Source organism: Amborella trichopoda, chromosome 10 (genome assembly GCF_054954075.1).
Source record: "Amborella trichopoda isolate Santa Cruz 75 chromosome 10, AtrichopodaSantaCruz75HAP2 v2.0, whole genome shotgun sequence".
NCBI classification, from domain to species: domain Eukaryota; kingdom Viridiplantae; phylum Streptophyta; class Magnoliopsida; order Amborellales; family Amborellaceae; genus Amborella; species Amborella trichopoda.
In genome coordinates, this window is record NC_142345.1 from 33,828,873 (window position 1) to 33,841,191 (window position 12,319).

Consider the following 12,319-nt stretch of genomic DNA (forward strand, 5'->3'; position numbering starts at 1 on the left):
TACCATGTATATTTTTTGGGATACAATATTACCATAAGAACTATTGATATAATATAATGGATAATTTTTAATTGAAAATCAATTGTGAAGTAGTTTATATTCATAATTTCCAGTTCTCAATGCTTTAAAATTTCAGTCTACTTATTTTCCATATTTTTAATAAATATTGAAGTATAAAAATACATTTTCCAACAAAATTTCCCTGATTTAAAAACTACTTTATTATGAAATTCTAAGTTTTTCATTATGAAATTCTAAAATTTTCATAATGAATCTTAAGATGTTTCATAAAAAGTCTTCTGATTTATACAAAAATAGATAATGCAAACCACATTGACTTTATTTTTCTAATTACTTTAATAAATTTATATGTTTAATTATTCTCATATTTTTAATTACAATTATTTTCCAAATATTTGAATTATTGAATTTTTATTCCAATCTTTTAGAGATTTAAAATAAAGAGAAATTTACATTATATCCTATTTAAATATTGAAATTATGGAAATCCTATATTACTTACGTATCGTTTTTGTCTGTCTTTTTCTTCTTTTTCTTCCTCTTCTTCTTCTTCTTCTTCTTCTTTTTTTTTCTTTTTTCAATTTTACCCTCACGTCGAAGAGTGAAAATCCGATGTTATTAGTCATCTTTTTTTTTTTTTTTCCCTTTAAGTGATTTTACATTTTCGATATTGAAAAATTCAAATTCACACTTGACTTCATATTTTGATTATCTGAGGTTGCATGAAAATTTCAATTGCAATGCAACTTTGGATATTAAAAATTTGGAGTCAAGAGTGATGTCGGATTTTCAACTTCATAAGTGATTTTTTTCCCCTAAAAATGGCTTAAAATTACAAAAAAACCGGCTTTAAAAAAAGAAAGCTATGACTGCGGATATTGAAAATGCGAAGTCATACGTGACTTGGGATATTCAATCTCCTAAGTTAGGGGTAAAGTTGAAATAAAAAATAAATATTGAACACAAGGGACATGAGTTTAATATACAAAAATTAAGGGGATTTTATAATTACAATCTTCAAATGGGTTATATGGGTAGGTTTCTCTAAAATAAGAATGTTCTATTTACTACAAATTTTAAAGTGTTCCCTTTCCAACAAAAGTTCCCCCTTCTTTTTTTTTTTTTTTGGTTCTTTGTAAATATAAATTTCAAAATTTATTTAGTATTTATGTGCTTCCTGTTTCTTAAATTTATTAGTTCAAGATTATACATTTTCACTAAGAAAATTAAAAATATTTTAAACAAGCATACCAAGATTTATTTATATAACATTCCCATTTATTATATATCTCTACGATTTCTAAATTTTGAGATATCGACTTGATTGAAACCGACCAAACTGACCAATTAACACGAAAGACAATTTTGGATCTTGAAAATCCGATAAGAGTAATTTGGTCATTTTAAAAAAAAGAATGGTCATGTGTATGGTGTATGACAATTTTCCTTTTTTTTTTTTTTTTGGTAAAATTCCTTTGGCCCCATCTCTCTCTTTAAGTTTACTGCTCTCACTCTCTTTACGCGCCACACATCTAAAACCCCTTTTTGCTCCGTTCAAGGTTCAACATAAAAGCCCCTCTCCTTACATTTCCACCATGTATAATTTAGGTCTTAAGATTAGACTTTCTATTCAAGTTACCCCAATCAAATGTTTTTTTCACTTTTTACTCGAAAATATACCTTCTTAGCAAATGCCCTCAAACCCAAAACAAAGAGTCTAAACTATCCTCTCTTATTTTTACCCTCGCATCTCTCTCTTCTTTCCCACAAAAAGGCAGTCCGACATACTCTTAGGGTGGTTCGGCAGTGTAATATCGGTCCAGTAAATAGCAGTGGCAGTCCAACACTGACAAATAACAGTCAAGCAATAGGCCCAGGCGGTCCGGCACTGCTAAAGAGTGGTTCAACAATAAACCCATACAGTCCGACACTGCCAAAGAGCGGTTCGACAAATAAGCCCATGCAGTCCGGCAATAGGCCCATGCGGTTTGGCAACAGACCCAAAGTGTGGTACAGCAATGTCAAAGAGCAATCTGACACTTTTTTTAGTTTAACAGAGTTCGACAATGTTAAAGAGCGGTCTGGCAGCCTACGTAAGCCCACCCCATGTAAGCCCATATGAATATCCGGCCAAAATTAAATTTTTATGTATGAATGGTATTTTCATAAAAAAAAAAAAAATGTATTTTTATTTACTTGGGGATATTTGCTAAAAAAGTATATTTTGGGGAAAACAAATGAGAAAAAGATTTTGGTTGGGATAACTTACATAAAAAGTCTAGTCTCCGTGTTATTTGTAATTTTCCCTTTAATTTAGCATGTATATAGGATATTATGTCTAATTATAAGTGATTTCAATTACTGTTATAAGAGAAATAATATGCCATAGGAGAAGTAATAGGTAGAGATGACAGGATTTGCACGGTGACATTTTGTACCCAAAACAGTGTCTTTGTCAAATCCCACCTTCTAGACATGAAAAAAATGGAGAGATAAAAAAAAATAGAAAAAGCCAATGATCCAAACCCCAAATAATGGAATTCATGGCATCTCAGCTAAAAAAAAAGCTTAGATGAAGGCTATCAACGAATCAGCAGTTAGGGGCATCTGAGACATGACTTGAACAATGGGCACCAGCTGCATAAGCACCCGAAAGCATGACAAAAGCCATGAGAACAACCATGAAATCCATGGGGGATCTCCATTTCTCAACTCAAGGGATGGGGAAAACACCAATTGTAGAGAGAGGCAGCTTTGAGAGGGAAAGGGGTTTTTTTTTAAAAAAAATTAACAACTATATTATACCATAATAGTTAGGAAATACACAATGGATACGGTTTCTATAAGTCCATGTAGAAATGAGCGTCACCTCTTAGAAATCTATTTTTGAGATGGATTTTTGGATTTAATTTTTACGAAAATGTAATTTATAACATGGAGATCATGAATATAAAAAATTAAATAAATTTTGAAAATTAGAAATAATAATTCCGTTAAAGAAACATTTGGACCATTAGTTTCAATTGTTCAATTGTTTTTAGATGGACCACCTATTTACATCCATCTTTAAGAAGAATGCTTTATACCTTGGGACCACATATTGTAGAAATGTGCTCTAGCCCACACGAAACAATTTTTCATACAAAATTAACCACTACATTATACCATAATACCGATCAAAAGTATCAAAGTTGGAAAAAAATCATAAAAACCTAATGAACCGTGAAACCTAACCGTCCAATATCAATATACAAAAGAAACCTTAAACATCCATTTTCTTTTTTTCGACAATGTTAACAATAATTCCATTAAGTTTAGAGTAGCAAGGCTCCACAATTACAAGAGGACGAAATAAAGAAATACAATACTAACAAATATACAAACATCACTCACCCCCAAAGGTCCGTACATCACCAACTACCTGGACCCAATAGTACCACTCAAGGCAACTTCTTTAGACATCGAGCTCTTTGACCTCCTCCACTCGTCCCAAACTTCACACCAAAACTTCCATCCCACCAATCTACACTTGTGACGGGCCCAAAAGAAAAGCGACAAAGGTATGGCAGCATTAGTGTTCGCAAAATCGAATCGAAATGGTTAACCAAACATGGGTTTGAAAGCGGTTTAACCGACCGAACCGGTAAACCGACCGATGACCGGTTTAACAATGGACAGCATCCAAGTGGGGACTTATGGCCAACCAGCACAGTAAAGGAGGTTATAAAAGAAAGGTGGGAGAGAGGTAGGAAAGAAAAGGATAATGAGAAGGACAATTGAAAAAAGACAAAGCGAAAGTAATAAGGAAAACCAAAAAAAGCCACAATGGAGGAGACAACTCAATCAACTAATCCAGATATTGTATTAGACCAGACACAAGGAGATCAAATTTTTGAAAGGAAGCTTTGACATCCACGACAAGGTCGCACAACCCCACTAAGAAGCCATTCCCTATCTTAGGCATTAACCCAATGTGGAAAAATACAAGGAGCTACTAGACCCACAAGAAAAATCTAGTGGGCATGAGAAGCCCATCGACAAGGTACTCATGCCCAAAAAAGGTAAACCCGTCTTAGGGGTTAACCTTTCTTGGAAATTTTTTTAAACCAACATTTTTCCTATCACGAAGTAAAACAAAATATAAAAGATGTACCCTTACAAAAGCATATACCCTGATCCCACTTTCAAAAAAAAAAAAAAAAACATAAACCCTAATTCCACCACAAAAACCAAGAAAGCTCACCACAATCGTGCTTTAGTCAAGGACTTCACCACAATTGGCGATCACAACGGGCTTTGAGGGCCATCCTGATTCGGATCCCACCATCTCAACGCCCTTAACAGCATCCATTCCCTCAACAACATTACTAAAGACCACATACTTGCCATCAAACCTTGGAATCTACTCGCCATTGACAAAACACCAGGCCCGGACTACGTTCTGATGAAGTTCTCATCAGGAAAGTGGGAGCCATAGATGGATTCTCCGCCACTTCATCAGGAAAGTAGGAGGATGGATTCTCTGCCACTTCCAGTATTGCAGGTGATATCACTACCTGAAAGAAGAGACCAGGGACTACAAAGTGAATCTTTGATCCCTTGTAATAGAGCGGTGTACCGGAATGGCCCGTGCCCTTTTCACCGTTGCACAAAGCTCTGAAATTCTTAGTGGTGCGAGGAACAAAGTCGGCGTAGAGCTCCATTACGATGCGACCAGATAGTTGACCACTGATTTTTATGTCAAAGAAGACCCTAGGGTTACGCATTGTGTCTCTCTCAAAAGCTAAGACTTTTCTTTATCAAGAAATTCGCTCCCTTACGAGAGAGAGAGACCATTGAGAGAGGGAAAGAGCATTTCCGGGGTTTGGGCCGCAGGTGAGCCAACTTAACGTTGTGAAGCCATGGTTAAAGGAGGTTGAAACCTATAATTTGGTAGAAGATGGAATAATTTTATTGCAAAAAATTTATCCTGATAATATGTGCTTACTTGATTATTGGTAACTGGGCAACAATTTTTAGAGTATACTAGTTAGGATGGAAATATGTCTCCAAGTGAAAGAATATTAATATGGTGAAGCCATGTTTTAAGGAGGTTACCTTTATAAATTTGGGATCTAGGTGATTCCCTTTTGGTCATATATTCTTTCTTATTTTGTAGTTTCTTTTTGTGGGATTTACAATGGTAAAGATCACGTTAAATAAAGAAATGATCCTATAGGATTTTAAAGACAGTGCATAATTCAAAGGATTTCACAAAATACCCTACTGGCGTCTCAAGTAGGTCACCTATATACCCCATCAGCGTTTTGATGAGTCCACTTAATCCCTATCGGCGTCTCAGATAGGTCCACTTAATCCTTGCAGGTCCACTTATACCTCACCGGCGTAGCGGATGAGTCCACTTAATCCCTATCGGCGTAATGGATAGGTCCACTTATACCTCACCGACGAACCAGATGAGTCCACTTGCATACTTAAAGTATTTCTAAATCTCTTTAAACATTCGAAAGCAACAATATCATGTACTCAACATATCACAGAAATTATTAATATGAATTTCACTGAAACCAATAATAACAGTCACTTTCAATAACATTTCAAAAATACCCAGTCAAATATTTTGGGCTCAAATTCAGAAAGGTAGCAGTTCGTAAAGACATTCTAGCATAATTGCCAATCTAGTATGTATAGAAAAACTCTTACAGAAATCCAAGAATATGGATTTATCACAATTTATGGGATGTCAATTCGTAAATAAACATTTCACAGACAATGCTATAATCAAATGCAAAAATATCAGTTTTCAAATAATAAGGCAGTCATTTGCACATGAATTTTACAATGTTTAAATATTCAAAAACAGTAGAAAGAAATCTCACAATTTTACTAAAATATCTAAAATTCTCTAACAATAAACAAGAAAAATAAATTTATTTCTAAGAATTTACAGGATTTAAAATTTCTAATATAGATAAAATATCACAATTTTATGAAAAAGATTATTTTCGAGACAATGAGGTCACTTACGCATAAAATTTACTGTGCCTAAAATTCATGATAATAGACATAAATAATTATTTCATTTTAAAAAAAGCGAATAACTCTTCAAGACAATGAAGTCACTTACCTATAATATTTGAGAGGCAGCTTTCGATAAAAAATTCGTCTAAAGAGAGGAGCTCATTGTGTTTGTAAGAGGGAGAGTGAGAAAGGAGTTGTTAGGCGACGTCTTACTTTTCGTCCTATTTAAATTCTTTAAAACACCTCCACCTCATACATGAGGTGTAGCATTAATAATAAGCTTTTAATGTTTACAACCCACGTCCACTAAAGGACGTGGCAAATGATAAGAAAAGTGAAGGGTAAAAAGATATAAAAGTAGTGATGGTCCCTAAGAACCATAGTGCCTATATGGACCATCCTACTATAAAGAGCTTATTATTATTATTATTATTATTATTATTATTATTTTACGGATTATTACATTCTGCCCCCCTTAAAGAAATTTAGTCATCTAAATTTGTATACCTGATTACTGAAAAAGATAGAGATATTTTTCTCTGATTTCGTCTTCTCGTTTCCAAGTCGACTCCTCTTTTGAATGGTACTACCATAATATATGGACCAAAGGAATCTCCTTGTTGCGCAACACTTGTACCCTTCTATCCGATATCAAAATTGATTGCTCAATGAAGGATAGGTTTTTCCTGATCGGTAAAGGTTCATATTTCAAGATATGCGATGGGTCGGGCTGATATTTTTACAGTGATGATACATGGAAGACATTATGGACGTTTGCCAATTCGGGTGGTAAGGCAAGTCTATATGCGACACCTCTGATTCTTTTCAGGATTTCAAATGGTCCGATGTAACGTGGGCTCAACTTTTCTTTCTTGTTGAATCTCATAATGCCTTTTATTGGTGAGATCTTTCGGAAAACTCGATCACCTTCCTCAAATTCAAGATCTCTCCGTCTGTTATCGGTATAACTCTATTTTCGACTCTGAGCTGTTCTGAGCCTTTCTCGAACTAATGTTATCTTATCTGTGGTTACCTGGACAATTTTAGTCCCCAAAAGCTTTCTTTCACCAACCTCATCCCAACAGATGGGTGACCTGCATTTCCTTCCATACAGAGTATTCATATGGCGCCATCTGAATACTGGCTTGGAAGCTATTATTATAAGCAAACTCAATCAAAGGTAAATGGTCATCCCAGCTTCCTGTAAAGTCAATGACACAGGCCCTCAGCATATCTTCCAAGGTTTTGATGGTCCTCTCCGATTGTCCATCAGTTTGGGGGTGAAAGGCAGTGCTAAAGGTGAGTCTCGCCCCATGGCCGACTGTAGCCTAGCCCAAAATTTCAAAGTAAACCGAGTATCCATGTCCGATACAATACTTACTGGAACTCCATACAACCGTACTATTTCCTTAATGTACAACTGGGCCAGTCAATCCAAAGTGTAAGTCATGCGAATAGGTAGAAAGTGGGCAGCTTTGGTCAGCCGGTCCACAATGACCCAAATGCTATCATGTCCTGAATTTGTTCTAGGCAAGCCAGAGGCAAAATCCATAGAGATGTGCTCCCAATTTCATTCTGGCATGGCTGCAACAACCCAGCGGCCCTTTGATGTTCAACTTTTACTTACTGGCATGTTAGGTACTTAGACACAAATAGTGCTACCTCTTTTTTCATATTATTCCACCAAAAGGTTTTCTTCAAGTTTTGATACATTTTGATACTTTCGAAATGTATCGTATAACGAGAGTGATGTGCTTCTTCCAATATAGCTTTCTTCACACTCTCATCATTCGAGACACAAACCCGACCTTTGAATCTTAGTAAATCCTCACTACATATAGAGAATTCGTCTCTCTTTCCCAGCTTCACCTCTTCTACAATTGTTATAAGCTGAGGGTCTTTCTTTTGTACCGATCGAATCTGTTGGATTAATTGGGGTTCTGCCTTAATGTTGGCAATCATACTTACCACACCATTAATAGATAGAGCTAGATGCCAATCCACTATTTCATCTAACAATCTCATTTCTTGGATCATTAGATGAGCTAAGACTTATGTAGATTTTCTACTTAGAGCGTTGGCCACAACGTTAGCTTTTCCAGAATGATAATGGATTGTATAATTATAATCTTTTAAGAAATCCACCCATTTTATCTATCGCATATTTAAATCCTTATGGGAGAAGAGGTATTTCAAGCTCTTATGATCCGTGTATATTTCGAATTGCTCACCATATAGATAATGCATCCACATTTTCAAAACGAATACTATTGCAGCCAGCTCCAAGTCATGAATTGGATATTTCTTCTCATATTCTTTCAACTGTCTGGATGCATATGCTACTAATTTCCTATATTGCATTAATACAAAGCCCAAGCCTTTATGTGAAGCATCACTACAAATCACAAATCCCCTACTCCCCTCAGGAATAGTTAAAATAGGTGCTGAAGTTAATTGAACTTTTAGTTTTTGAAAATGCTCATCACATTCACCTGTCCACTCAAATTTGACATTCTTCTGTATCAATCGAGTCAATGGGGTTGCGATTCGAGAAAGTCTTTCTACAAATTTTCTATAATATCTTGCCAATCCCAAAAAAACTTCGAACTTCAGTCACATTACTTTGTTGTTTCCAATTAACAACGGCTTCAACCTTTGAAGGATCAACTGATAGACCTTCATTTGATATGACATGTCCTAAAAATGTCACTTGTTCAAGCCAAAATTCACACTTACTAAGTTTGGCATATAATTTTTTTTCTCTTAATATTTGCATTACCATTCTTACATGCTGCTCATGTTCCTTCTGATTCTTAGAATAAATTAAAATATCATCGATGAATACTATAATAAATTTATCCAAAAAGGGCTTAAAGACCTGATTCATCAAATCATAAATGCAGCTGATGCATTGGTTAATCTAAAAGGCATAACTAAAAATTCATAATGGCCATACCTTGTTTTGAAAGCTGTCTTGAGAACACCTTTACTTTTAATCTTAAGCTGATGGTATCCAGATCTAAGATCAATTTTTTAAAACACTTATGATCCTTGTAATTGATCAAATAAATCATCAATTCTAGGTAATAGATACTTATTTTTCACTGTCACTTGTTGCAACTATTTATAATCGATATACAATCTCATGGTCTCATTTTTTTTTTTAACAAACGGAGCACCCCAAGGTGATACACTGGGCCTGATAAAACCTTTATTTAATAATTTTTCTTATTATTGTTTAAGTTCCTTAAGTTCTGCAGGTGCCATTTTGTAAGGTGCCTTAGAATTTGGGGCTACCCCTGGCAATAATTCAATAGAGAATTCAATTTCCCTGTCAAGCAGTAATCTTGGCAATTCTTCAGGGAAAACATCAGGAAATTCTCGGATAATCGGAGTGCTATCCAAATTTATCTCTTCCTTCTTATCTTCTTTGATATAGGCAAGAAAGCCTTTACACCCTTTTAGAAGGAGGCGATTAGCTCGAATACAGGAGATTAAATATGATGGGGAGTCTTCTTTGATACCATTGAAGTAAAATACTAGTTGATTCGGAATACTAAAGGTAACCAAACAATCAATACTTGCATGGTATGCAGAAAGCCAATCCATGCATAAGATTACATCAAAATCTTGAATTTCTAGGAGTATTAAATCAACCAACAGTTGCTTTTCTTCCATCTTTATTACACAGGATTTGTATACTATATTGGTGTCAATTGAATTTCCCATCGGTGTGGCTACCTCTAGAATGTATTCTAATTGTTCTGGTTCTACGTTTAAGTGGCATGCAAAGTGTGGTGGCACAAATGAATGAGTAGATCCAGGATCAATCAAAACATGAGCTACTTTTTGGAAGATAATAAGAGTACCTTTGATCACTGATTTTGAAGCCTGAGCGTCTTGCTAGGTGATCGCAAATACTTTTCCCTTCATCTGAGGCTTTTTAGTTATCTCTCCCTGCTTTGGAAGCTGTTGCATCTGTAAGCTAGGACATTCTCTAATCTGGTGCACCAATTTTCTACATTTAAAACAGGCTCCAGTATTTCAATAACAAGGGCTCGATCCATGCTTTGTCTCACATTTTTTACATGGTTATATTGGGCTTTGAAGTGGCAAGGGCATTGGCTTCTTATTTGCCATTTCAAACTGTTGTCGATTAGATGGTGTGGGTATAACCTGACTTTTTTGATTTTTCATCTTTTGATAATCTTCGCAATCGTTTTCGACAATTTGGGCTCGATCCACTATTTCAGCATAAGTTCTCAAATTTAAGACCGTTGTTCTGCTTCTAATAGCTCGTCTGAGACCTCTTTCAAATTTTTTCACCTTTTTTACCTCATTGTTAACCATATGTGGTGCAAACCTGGCCAATTCAGTAAACTTAGCCTCGTATTGTGCTACTGTCCTGTTTCCTTGGATTAATTCCAGAAATTTCATTTCTTTTTGGTCTCGAATAAAATCTGGAAAATATTTTTCATTAAATGCCTCTAGAAATACTTCCCAAATCAAGGGTTTATTTTCTTTGACCAATACTCATTTTGCCATTCACTACCAATGTTGTGCTTCACCTTCAACATAAAAACTGCCAAGGCCACCTTCTTATCATCAGGACATTCCATTACCTTGAATATTTTATCCAATTGCATAATCCATTTCTCGGCTTCCATTGGGTTTACAACACCCTTAAAAGAAGATGGGTTCAATTTCTTAAATTGTTCGATATTACTCCCACCATTTCTCGTAACTGACTGCCTAGGTGGATTGTTGTTTTCCATCTGATATTGCATTAGAGCAATCATATTTTCCAAGGCTTTGTGAATTCCTTCATATTAGCTTCAGCTATTCTGGATCTTAACTTCGTCCCGGTCTGCACAGTAAATGTGATTTTAAGTACGTTCTTTTTAAATTTCCTAAGAATCTTAAACCTATCGCTCTAATACCATAATTGTCACGCCCCAAGAATTTACAATATTGATATTCCTGAAATGTGATAGTCAAAATATATATACATCTCTTGATATGACAAATTTACAATGGCGAATTCTTACAAAGTAATAAAAGAAAGTTTAAGCACAACTAATATATCTTCCAAAGTTGATCCTGACGAGCACTCAAAATGAAACCGCAGTTATCCTGAAAAAAATATTTACCATAGTTTGATGAGTTTGGCTACTCAGTAAGTGATCATCATAATCCTAAAAATAATCATGGTTGAAAGATATCAATATTTTCAAAAAGGCGATCTATTAAAAGAAATGCATCCACAGTTTCACTTTAAAAAATGTATAATTAAGTATAATTCGAATAATTGAAATGCGTATAACATTTCAACGGCAGTGTATAATTCAAAGGATTTCACAAAATATCCTACTGGCGTCTCAAGTAGGTCACCTATATACCCCATCAGCATCCTGATGGGTCCACTTAATCCTTATCGACGTCACAGATAGGTCCACTTAATCCATGCAGGTCCACTTATACCTCACTGACGTACCGAATGAGTCCACTAAATCCCTATCGGCGTACTGGATAGGTCCACTTGTACCTCACCGGCGAACCGGATGAGTCCACTTGCACACTTAAAGTATTTTTAAATCTCTTTAAATATTCAAAAGCAGCAATATCATGTACTCAACATATCACTGCAATTATTAATATGAATTTCACTGAAACCATTAATAACAGTGACTTTCAATAACATTTAAAAAATACCCAGTCAAATATTTTGGGCTCAAATTCAGAAAGGTAGCAGTTCGTAAAGACATTCTAGCATAATTGCCAATATAGTATGTATAGAAAAACTCTTATAGAAATCCAAGAATACAGAATTATCACAATTTATGGGATGTTAATTCGCAAATAAACATTTCACATACAATGCTATAATCAAATGCAAAAATATCAGTTTTCAAATAATAAGGCAGTCATTTGCACATGAATTTTACAATGTCTAAATATTAAAAAGCAGTAGAAAGAAGTTTCACAATTTTACTAAAAGCAGAAATATCATATTTATTTCTAATAATTTTATAGTATCTAAAATTCTCTAACAATAAACAAGAAAAATAAATTTATTTCTAAGAATTTACAGCATTTAAAATTTATAACATAGATAAAATATCACAATTTTATGAAAAAGATTATTTTTCGCGACAATGAAGTCACTTAAGCATAAAATTTACTGTGCCTAAAATTCGTGATAATGACATAAATAATTATTTCATTTTAAAAAAAATGAATTATTCTTCAAGACAATGATGTCACTTACCTATTATAT

At 34.6% G+C, this 12,319-nt stretch overlaps 1 pseudogene across 1 annotated transcript; it reads right to left on the bottom strand.

Annotated features, from left to right (window-relative positions):
• Positions 1–2,947: 2,947 nt before the first annotated feature.
• LOC148780162 (peptidyl-prolyl cis-trans isomerase 1-like) lies at positions 2,948–5,105 on the bottom strand (annotated as a pseudogene). Its single transcript, XR_016042552.1, has 2 exons — positions 4,265–5,105; positions 2,948–3,544 (listed from the first exon to the last, which is right to left on the bottom strand). The product of XR_016042552.1 is annotated as a peptidyl-prolyl cis-trans isomerase 1-like (transcript).
• Positions 5,106–12,319: the final 7,214 nt, after the last annotated feature.